This window comes from Callorhinchus milii, unplaced genomic scaffold (assembly GCF_018977255.1).
Source record: "Callorhinchus milii isolate IMCB2004 unplaced genomic scaffold, IMCB_Cmil_1.0 Scaffold127, whole genome shotgun sequence".
Lineage (NCBI taxonomy): Eukaryota > Metazoa > Chordata > Chondrichthyes > Chimaeriformes > Callorhinchidae > Callorhinchus > Callorhinchus milii.
This window is the reverse complement of record NW_024704868.1, coordinates 123,390-135,007: the sequence shown is the minus strand read 5'-3', so window position 1 is coordinate 135,007 and position 11,618 is coordinate 123,390. Positions and strand designations below refer to the sequence as shown.

Below are 11,618 nucleotides of genomic sequence, written 5' to 3'. Positions count from 1 at the left end.
ATCAGTTTAAACAAAAAGTGTGAAATTATTTCGAAAACAATTACGCGTTTGTATTTCTGTCTTCCTTCGAACAGCAAAGAGAGCTCATCTCTACACACCATCAGCTGCCCTCATTCCATTCCGGAATCGAGTCCTTGTACTATTTTGAGATGCTGATGAGTTATATAAGAAATAAACAATAAAAATGATTCAGAACACGTATTGTCCGCAACTTGTGCAAAAGACTAACGTCAACGAGTCAGTTCTGATGTGCTGATCTAAAATAACGTTTACATATATTATTATCAAACAATCATTTCAGTGAGCTAAAATTTGCTTTGGGCAAGTCTACGCCACGTGTCATCCACAGGTTTGCATAACTCACTATTGTTATAAATGTGGAAACATTACTACAATCAGTGGCACAATTATAATAACTGGGAGCAATGTTCGTAGTCGGCAGGATTCGGAACTGCGCGGGAAGTTTCCCAATGGATTTCTAGTCCATCGCCTTAACCGCTCGGTTATGACTACTGACAAAATAGGAATTGATTTGTAGAAAAACGTGCTGCACCTGATTCCTTGATATTTTGCCCTGATGACAATTGTCATTTGATTTGATTCCTTGCATTTCAGATAGTGGGATAATATGTTATCACATGGGCGAGACAACTCCAAGAACTTCATAAGATTTTTTTGTTAACTGACATGTGTTGTGAAAATGTATTTCTGCAGAACCCAAGCACCAATTTGCCCACCAAGTAAACTTGTAACGCTCAAACACCCACGAGATGGTGCATTCATTTGTCAGGGTTGCGGTTTTAGCTGGTTTTCATCCAGTAGTTTCTCTCTCATAATCTGCCGTCCGCAATCCTTTTCTTTACGTGTTCCAAATACTCCCTGCAATTAGGTAAACAGTCTGTGTTTACTGGAAAGACACGCTTACTCCGTTCTAAACACAGGAATTCCCATGTTTAGTCATGATGCTTAGAAGGCTCCCACTTGCTGTACGATGATGATTCATAAATATTATTATATTGTATGGTTGAAGGGGGATGAGTGAAGAATTATGATCGCCGAATGGCTGAGATTTTGATATCCAACCTCAATTGTTTTAGATTATACATTACCGCAGGAGATTGTTATGATGGCAGTCAAGTAACCGAGTATTACCACCAGCGAATACAAGTGAGTATTTGGTATTGACCTTTTACAGATAATGTGTAATCTCCAAAGCACATGCAGACGTCTCGAAGACAAGATAAGGCGCTCTATCAAAGCATTATTATTATTATTATTGATTAAATGCAAACAGGGAAATTTCAGAATCAGATCAATTGTGCACTCTGATTATTTTAAAACATTTTAAACATATGTGAAAAGAAAAAGCGATAGCGATCCACATGACTCGGATTCGAACCGAGGTTGCTGCGGCCACAACGCAGAGTACTAACCAATATGCGATCACGGCTGTACACCTCCCTCCACATACAGTGCAGTTGCTCACAAGTACAAGAAACCGTTTGCAACGNTTTTTTAGAATCAACATGTTATTCGCTGCTTTTCTGTATTCACTTATTCCTGTAACACAGAATGTTTTATATTTTAACGAGTTGCATAATGGAGACAATCTGAATTATATTGGAGAAACTGTTAATCCGGCATTTAAGATCATTTATCATCTCATAGATAGTATGATCAGCAATGACTCTGCAAACAATATTCGTACATCATATATCAATAAGTGTGGAGAGGATTTGTGATCGTTCTTTTGAATCGATTGTTACCTGAATTTGTAACCTAACTAGATGGTATGCTCCGGTCTCTCAGCGTATCTAAGTATGAGGTTGCGGATTGTTTGAGTCGAGCAGGTCGCGAGTGTAACTGATGATGTTCATAATATTATTTAAAATCCGAAGAAAACGTGAAGGAGAATATATTTCTTCCAGAACAGAACCGTCCCTGGGTGGGCTCGAACCACCGTTCTTTCGGTTAACAGCCGAGGGCGCTAACCCATTGCGCCACAGAGACTTCTACATATCGTTTTGCAAGAAAAATACAGCTTAATATTGACCTAAAAATAGATGGAAACACTGACCACTGTGTGATGTGGGATTGTTTGCTCATCAGCACCTTATTCTCCCACAACAGACATCCAAATGAAACACAAATGCATTTAAAACTTGATTTGGATCAACTCAGCTGCTAATTTTGGAAGAACATTTTTCGGAGAAGAGTTGGAAATGTCGTCAGACAAAGAAGAGTTACGTGACAGTACATTATTTTACTCATCCGGAGCTGGAATGATTTATAAAGACATATAGCGATATTGAATTTGTTGATCGACTTTTGTGTTTTTTTCAAAATATTCCAAAAGGTTCCTCATTTGCTCAGTTGGGAACAGCTTTTACTTTTTCTCATTTGTCGAAATTTATCGCTTGAGAATGAAAGGAATTGCTGGAGCTGGAGAAGTGAAACTAATTTATGATGGAATCAAACTGATGGAACGGCCATTGATACGACCGCAGTCTCAGGGTATTGCCTTTTGGACAGAAAACGTTGACGGTTGGTTAATCATTGGAAGATGGAGTCATCTTAGGACCTTCTGCCACAGCTGAATCTGTTCAGAAAACACACTCGACGCGGTCGATGTAAAGGAAGAATAAGAACAGGAGCATTTGATAGCATTGTGTTTCAAACCCACGTCCCTAAACAGAATGGAAATTAGATCCAACGCCTTAGACCGCTCGGCCACTCTATCCTATGTTTGTCCTTGTTTGCAAAATACATTGAACGACAAAGTTCACTACTTTAGTTAAAATTTTGTTTACTGCTATGACGGAAGACCGGGTTGATATTCACACAATCTTTTGAACTATGTAGAGTGAAACGCCACCAAATTTAGCAATTTTATTAAAAAACTCAAGCAATATTAGATTGATATTCAACAAACCTATTTGGGGATTTCTTTTAATTGATTGCCCTATTGCACCTCTTTTGAAATAAATTGTCAGAAAGTAAACTTCTTGGTAGGATCAGGTACTCTTGGTTTGAAAATTTTGCAACGCACCAGTCACTTCCTTCTCGGCTGCAAGACTTTGAGCTCTTCTTATCTCTTATTTCAGCGATTACAAACCATTTCCCTACGTGCATTCGGAAGATTAAATTTTGTTTCAGCTGTTACATCGCATCGCTGAAATTCAGGAGTGTTGTGAAAGATCTCAAAGTCGGGTAGAAAAGTATTTGAGTTTAACTCATTTGTCAAGAATGATGAGTTCACAGAAGTTTCCGTTGTGTAGAGGTTATCACGTTCGCCTCACAGGAGAAAGGTCCCAGGTTCGAAACCGAGCGGAAACATTTATTTAACTTGTAATAGAAAAAAAATCATTCTCGAATATTAACGGACATGCAATCTTTCAATTGAATTGTTTGGACCCGGATCATACACAGACAATATGAAAAGAATGGCCATTTTGTAAAGCTGGAAACAAACAAGATTTCAGGCAAGATAGAAACATAAAACGTTGTTTCAACTGATGAACTGAATTCCAATGTTGCTGCAGTTTTAAAGCACACGATGTCAATAAACATGTGTAGAGTCGGTTTCTGTTTGATCTGAACTTCTCGAGTCATTGCAGAATAGAATCTATTAAAGTGAAATTCGTTACATGATGACGCCATCAATTGCGGTCAACAAATTCCCCTGTTAGCAAAAATATAACTTTCGAGGACGGAAGACAATATAGAGTGGAAAGCTTAGAGCTTCAAGTCCAAAGAAGGGAATGCTAGAGATGCGGCGAGGAGACCTGGGCGAATAGGTTTTACATTGGAGATTGATCGCACATAGAGAGTGATTGAGTTGGAGAAACAGACGTAGATTTCCAGAGCCTGCTGTGTTGTGAACTCAAAATCAACACCATTCGTGACATTTAAAGGTCGGGCGCAAACAGAAGGTCAGTGATAACTGGGGGCAGGAGGAGGGCAGAGACACACAAGGAAGCTCAGTGTTAGCTCTGTGCATGATGTCACCCGGCTCTCATTTAAATTGGAAAGAAGAAACTGAGATAATTTGGAATAATAAATCCGATATTAATCTCATGCTTAATGTCATCTTTTGAAATAAACGAGAAGTGAATTAACACTACCCATTTCCACACACCCCACCACCCACTACCCCCAAAACAAATAAATAAAACTAACGCCCCAACAGAGATTGAAACCTGGACCCTCAGTTTGCCGTCAAATTGATCAGTTTCGGAGTCTGATGCTCTATCGACTGAGCTATCCGGGCTCCGTGATTTCTGTATGTCAGGCCTAGTCTCTGTATAACAATCTTTATCTCTGAATAACATTCTTGGTCTCCGTATTACTGCCTCGTATTGCATAACATGACTGGTCGCAGCATAACAGGCTTCGTCTCTTTATTACAGTCCTCAACTCTGAATAACTGGGTTAATATTCACGATTGATTAGATGTCGGGATGGGAGTTAAGGAAAGTGAATAGTGAATAGTGAATATGTATTTGAACAAGGCTAAACTCTCGCTTGTTATCTTCATTGGTTATGAAACCTAATAATTTGGTTCTGACTGGCCATAACTATTATTTGTTGGTTAACAGTGACTCCTCCACTTTTGAACAGTTAGGAATAACTGCTTCTAAGAATACAACGAAATATTGAGAGCATATATTGGCCTTGAAATTAGCATTTAACTTAAGTGTTAAATCAGATGTAACGGGCCTGTATCTGAAGGATTATTTTTGTTGCATCGACTGGAGCTGGGGTTGGAAGCCATCGGGGGTGGGGAGCGGAATTGGAAGCGTGGGGAATGAAACCGAGAAGTCTTTCTAGAAAGCAGAATTCCTGCAGAATGTATAGGCTGTTCCTGTGCCTTTGTGCGACATGACAACTGTGTAACTTCCGTTGTTCTATTTAATTTCAGAAAACATAACTTCGATATGTGTGCACAGTAACCAACACTGATTCTAAGCCGTTTGGACAATTTCTGTTCAGAGTCCAGTAATACCAATCGCCAAAGCGCAAACATCCAAAAATATCTGACAATGGAACACTGAAATTGGTTGAAAAGATTCCAACACACAAATATTGACAAACAGATATACACATAAACACACATATACAGACACAAACAAACACAGAGACAAACACACCGTTACACACCCACACAGAAAGGACAAACTTACACACGCACATACACATACACAAACACAAAGACACACGCAAACACACACAAACACAGAGGTAAACACGATCGGCCTCAAAAATAATACCAGGAATAGGCAGCAGATGGAGCTACCTTACACAGAGCTTATCTGTGTCTGTAAACCCAGTTACCAAGTGACGGGATAAGCTGTCAGTCTGGAATGTAATGGTGATATGACTGGGCTGTAATGATGAAACTACTGGACTGTAATAGTGAAATCACTGGGCTGAAATGATTACAGGACTGGATTGGAATTGTGACATGACTGGACTTGAATGGTGCCATGACTGGACTGTAATGCTGACACGACTGTACTGTAATGGTGAACTTAACTGTAGTGCTGACAGGACTGGACTGTGATGGTGACATGACTGGACTGTCAAGACGACATGACTGGACTGTAACGGTGACATGGCTGGACTCTAATGGTGACATGACTGGACTGTATTGGTGACATGACTGGATTGTAATGGCGACATGACTGGACTGTAATAGTGACATGACTGGACTGTAATGGTGACATGATGACTGGACTGAGATGGAAAGGAAACGGCAGCGCTTTGCACTGTGAGCTCCAGTGTGACGTTAGTCACTATGAGCAGCTTCAGTCCCTGTAACTTCAGGGGCACTCGTGGCTGATAGTCAGGAACATGGGGTTCAGGGCAGAGGAAAGAGAGTCCATTCTGCACATGTGTGGACATGGGTGTCCTCATTGTATAGATTATCACATGTCTGTGCTGTGCAGCAATAGTGCTGGAGATTATGGCAGAGATGAAAGTATGTTTTCGCTCCAGTTTAATAACGATTCAAACAATTAATATTTAAAACGCATTAATTTATATATTTGAATCTATGAACCATGTCTTTGTAGGCTGCAACTACAAAACTCAAAATATACATGTATTAAAGTAATAGTAAATAGTTTCTATAATCATGTATAATTTCCAAAAGAAAATTATTTGTAAGAGTGCGGCCGAAGTCTCGATCGAAAAGGAAGCTTGCAAGACACATTTTGAAGGAGAATAAGGGTGGAGCGAGGCGAAGGGATTGTGTCACATGTTGGCGGGGCGGGGTAGAAGGCTGAAGTTCAGGCCGCTGATGGAGTTGGATATGTGGGGACGTGGAGCAGGCCAGCGACTGCTGGGCGATGAAACGGACAGGTTGTGATGGGACCAGCAGGTTGCACAGCCAGGGAGGGTTCTTGAAGGCGAGAATGAGGATAATGAACTCTGTTAACTGCGATGTGGTGCCAAGCGAAGTTCGGGTTAATGGGGTCACGATGTCTCATGCAGCAGTGGACAGGAGCTGCAGTGTTCCGGATGATCTGCCGCTGATTGGGGGAAGAATTTAGAAGGCCGACAAGCAGGCAGTCAGTGTAGTCAAGTCTTAATGCGATTAATGCGTGGTTAAGGATTTGTGCGGTCTTAGATTAAGGCAATGACAGTGTACACTCGAAATATCGGTTTCAGGCACACATGAAGCGGACAAATCTAACAGGAGATACAAGTATTGAAACAAATGGTTGATTGAATGGTTAACTATTCATTCACTGATTAGTTGTTTCCACTCAGATAAAACTTGGTTATATGAAAACATTCCGAAATGCAGCCATATAGTAAAGTGAACAGAATTATGAATTATGATCAGTTTTACACTTCCTGGCATTGCTAGAGACAGGCACAAGTAGCACATTCACGTAAGTTATTTTACAGCACACAGCAAACCGTGTACAAGCATGTAAAATGTGCAGCCAGCTCTGCACAACTTTACGAGCTCAGATACAGTATCAGAAATGATACAATGAGGGCAAAAGAAGTATCAATGTTATCAATTTGATAGTCACATTCAATACTAGGCAAATCGACGTATTTACTGGCTGTCCCAGATGGGAGATTACAACGACAGCAACAAGATTCCATTCATAGAGCGCCTTTCACGTCGGAAGGACGTCCCAACACCTACTTTGTCAATCTAAAATTCAATTCAAGTAATTGGCAGACTCATTTGTCATGCACACAGTGAAAGAGACACTGGGTTAATACAGATCATCTCCAAAGCAAGATATACAGATATTTTACATACTCTCTTGTGGAAGAGACACTTTGACTATTTCTCATGTTAGGAATTTTATTAGTGATAGGTCAGGGTATTAAAGGGTATGGGGAAAAAGTTAGAAATTGGAATTGAAAAGATTAGTCTTGGTACATATCAGTCATGATCTGATTATTTTGCGGAGCAGGCTTGACGGGCTGAAAGGCTCATTCCTGTACCTATTTTCCTACGTAACGCTAACCTGGGTGAAGTGCAGTATAAAATTCTGAAAGCTGAATCAAAGGAAATCTCATGGAGGTGTGCACAATTGTAAAGCTGATTGAACAAGTAAACCCAGAATGGTACTGAAGGGTGAACTAAGAGATTAGAAGAGAGTTCCAAATGATCATTTCAGGATTGATAGTAAGAGTTTTTTCTTCACTAAGAACTTGGCAAACATCAGGAACTGTTACCATAAAGTGTCTTTGAGGCAACGGATCTTTGGTGCTTTGAAATAGCCACGTGATGATTTGCTGTGCGAATGATAGAGTGGAAGTTCCTCATCCATAATATCACATAGGCCAAAGGGCCTGTTTATACAAAACACTCCTATTGTATCTTAGTATATCATGTACCATTAACATCAAATTGTTTTAATTGTACAATCTATTACCTCAACAGTAATGTTTCGCATTTTTACACCTACAATAGTCAAGCAAGTTATCAAACAAAATCTCACATTTAGAAAAATAGTACAATGCATCAAAGCAGTGCATTAAAACAGCAGGAAAATACACAGGCCTTTTGAGATACGTGCACAAAAATAAAACTTGCATACTTACCTCCGTATTATCTTTTTGGTATTCATGTCAAGTAAATTAGAAATGCAAACAGAATATGAGTTCCCTGGGTGAATAGAGAATCATATGTTCACTGGTATTAATGCAAATTGGCCACTAAAAAACATTCAACATTTCCATGCTAGTGGCAGATCACTGGCATAAGCTTAAACAACTCACCTGCAATTACCCAGTACCACTCGTAAATATCGTAAAGCATACCTTTAAATTAGAGTACATTGGTGAAATGGGCAGCACTATACATAGTGACGTTTTGCCAACGATACCAAAAGTTTTTTAAGGAAACTTTTTAAATACATCCCTAGAATCTGTCATATGTTAATAGGTTATGACTTTAAAATGTCATTAGCTGTTGGGATATATTTAAGGGTAAGCGTAATGGAATCACACTCTCTTAACTGAATTTTCACTGCAGTGCTGGCGTTCTGTTGTGTTGTCGGAGGCGCCGTCCTTTGGATAACACATTCAAAAGCCATCCCGGCTGCTTGTTGAGGTAAATGTTTGAGATCCCATGGCACTAACATAGTCCGAATGTGGGGCATCAAGCCACATCCTTGTGACTCACAACCGAGTGAGAACACTGATCCAGACTGAAAAACATACATTTTATACGCTTTCAGAATTATTCTTCAGACAATAAATAAGCAATCTTGTCGAAATATGATTATAGATATTCCATTCTTAATCTAAAGATTTGTACTCGGGTGGGATGTTGTAGTTGATCGGCTAATTACTGGGACTATTCGATTAACTATAACCATTGGTGAATGAAATATATTAAAATTATTATGATCAGTAAAGCAACATATTTCCACCAATTGCGCTTTATTTTCACAAGCATACGTGTTGCTTTCAGCAACTGATGGATGGTGAAGCTATCAGTGCAGGAGTCGTGGATGCATATTCGTAAGTTTATGAAGCGAATAGTATAGTGTTTCATTTCTGAGAAAGGTTCAGCAAATTTGTGGAAAGGAATCCATTTTCTTAAAACGATTCAAACCAAAACAGTACCAGTTCTAAACCAAAAACAGATGAAAGCAGATAATACACAGACAGTTGCCAGATTTGTAATGCTTAGGCTGAGGCAGATACATATTTCATGATGAGAGCATTTGATCAATAACAACAATAACAACAAGATTACATGTGCATAGCGCCTTTTTCGTCGGGAGTGCGTCCCAAGGCGCTGGACCGAGTACAGGATTTCAGACCCGAGCTGGTGTCAAAATCTGGAACAGAAATATAAAACGTTAGGGAAACAGCTGGTGAATAGGTTAAAACTGATAGCAAACGTTATCGGAGGAGTTTTTCAAACAAGGAATATTGCTTCTGATTCTACTGTTCAGAACAAGTGTCGTGTTATTCCAGTCAACATATCTCAACATGAAAATACAACCTGTAAAATCAATCTCTCGAAGGTTGCATTGTGGATATCATTGCAATTTTTTCAACAATGAGGGTCACACCAACCATATTATATACCACAACAACACATTAATAACATCCACTTACATAGAGCCACCCACGTAAGGATTTAACAGTGGTCGAGTCTGACTGGGAGCCGAGGGTTGTGATTGGGAGATGAGTCTGCACGGTCTAAAGTAATTTTTTAGGCTGGGGTTGAAAAAAGGGAGAGAGGTTGGACAGGTAGAGAGTTGCCAGGGTGTGAAGCTATTTCAATACGGGTGAGAGGATCTTGAAGTCCAGCCGATTGGTAATCGTGAATCAATGGATCCTGGCCAGAACTGGCGAGATGCGGGAACAGAGTTTGGTCCTGCTAAGTATGCGGGCAGCAGAGTTTTGAAACAGTTGGATGTTCTAAACAGTGGAGCTGTGGAGACAGTCAAGGAATGCGTATGAGTAATCCAGGCGGAGGTGACAAACGCATGAACAAAGATTTTGGCTGCATTCCGAAGCGTTCCCGGACACCTCCCGGCGTGGTGGTAGCTATATAAATCCAAGTTGTTGTTGTTGGTTTTGTGTAAGGTAGTGTAGAGGGAGGAGATGTATAAGAATTGGGTGCTACTCAAACATTGAGATATTATAAAAATGCTTATATTTTTTAAAGCGCATTACGACGTCTTCAAGACGCCACCAAGTGATTCACATGGTACACTTCAATTGTAGTGAACCTGTATTTTGTTGGCTAAAGGTGTCAGAGTATTGCGCAGAGCAGTATCACACACACAGTCATGCTCTAAGTGACAAAATCATAATTTATTTTTTGTTAAGGGATTATTTGTCCCAGAAAGCAATACACAGTTGACTTAGAAGGGTGTTCCTACTTACTGCCAGGTAAACATACAACCCACTTCCTGTCACTTGAGAGGTGAGTGCTGCAACTACTAATCTACAGGCGTCCATTTTGATGTCCGTGAAATTAACCAGTTCTCCTTCTCATTCCACCTTTTCAAAATGGGTGCTTCACTGCTTTGACGTAAAAGCTCTTTGATTCTGAATATTTCTCTGAACCGTACAGAGGCGTGATCAGGCGTTTCGTCGAATGCAAGGATTATTATTATTATCATCATCATTATTATTATTAAAAGCAGATTGGAAATTCGAAACGAGTTCCTGTTCATAGAATTGAAGAGACAAAATTCTGCTGTTGTGTTTACTTGTTTTTCTTCCTTTGGCAGTTACACTTTTGAGCCCATTATGCAGGACGTTTCTCTGGTTTATGTTTCATAACCCATAACGCGGCTTAACTAACAACATATCAATGATTCAGCTACACATCAGCCTTTGCCGTTTGAAACTGTGTCCAATACTAACGTTTTCATAAAACATGTATTGAGCTGCCGTGGATACTATCATCTGGAAAACTTGCTTTCCTTTGCCCAATAACGTTCTGGAGCATTTACCTTCTGTCCTAAACAGAGAGAGAGAGAGAGAGAGACGCAGATAAAGAAGCACACAAAAAGACATAGTTCTCCTCTCTATAAGTATTGTTGCTTGACAATTTAGATGAATGAGAGTCATAGTGTGTGACAGAGCGAGAGTGAGAGAGAGAGAGAGAGACAGAGAGAGAAAAAGAAAGAGAGAGAGTATGTGTGTGTGTGTGTGTGAGAGAGAGAGAGAGAGAGAAAGAGAGGGAGGGGGAACGGTGGACTCAGCTCAGAAAGGATGACAGACAAAAAGCTGGATTTATTTGCTGTTTAACAGCCTTTGAAGCATGTTTAGATGATCTGATGTTGTGGTGAGGGAAACGTACGGATATCTCCCGACAGAGGATAATGATTATTGTTTCCAACATGCTCACTAAAAGGTGATTGGAGATTTAAAACGATTCTGTGTCCAGTGAAATGAGAGGCAACATTTCTGTACATCATTCCTGAGGTTACCTTTAGCTGTTTCACTTCACTTTACGGTTAATGTTTGAGTTATTTTGTTGCAGGGGCATTTGAGTGGTTTGTGTTTTACATCCGGTAACGCTGCTCAGCTAATATTACAACATTGGTTCAGTTATATATCAGCCGTCGCTGTTTCACATCATATTCAATATTAACCGGGACCTATCCATG

At 39.9% G+C, this 11,618-nt stretch overlaps 1 non-coding gene across 1 annotated transcript; it reads right to left on the bottom strand.

Annotated features, from left to right (window-relative positions):
* Nucleotides 1-1,936: 1,936 nt before the first annotated feature.
* trnan-guu lies at nt 1,937-2,010 on the bottom strand. Its single transcript has one exon. It is a non-coding gene; the product is annotated as a tRNA-Asn (tRNA).
* Between the last annotated feature and the right edge of the window lie 9,608 nt (nt 2,011-11,618).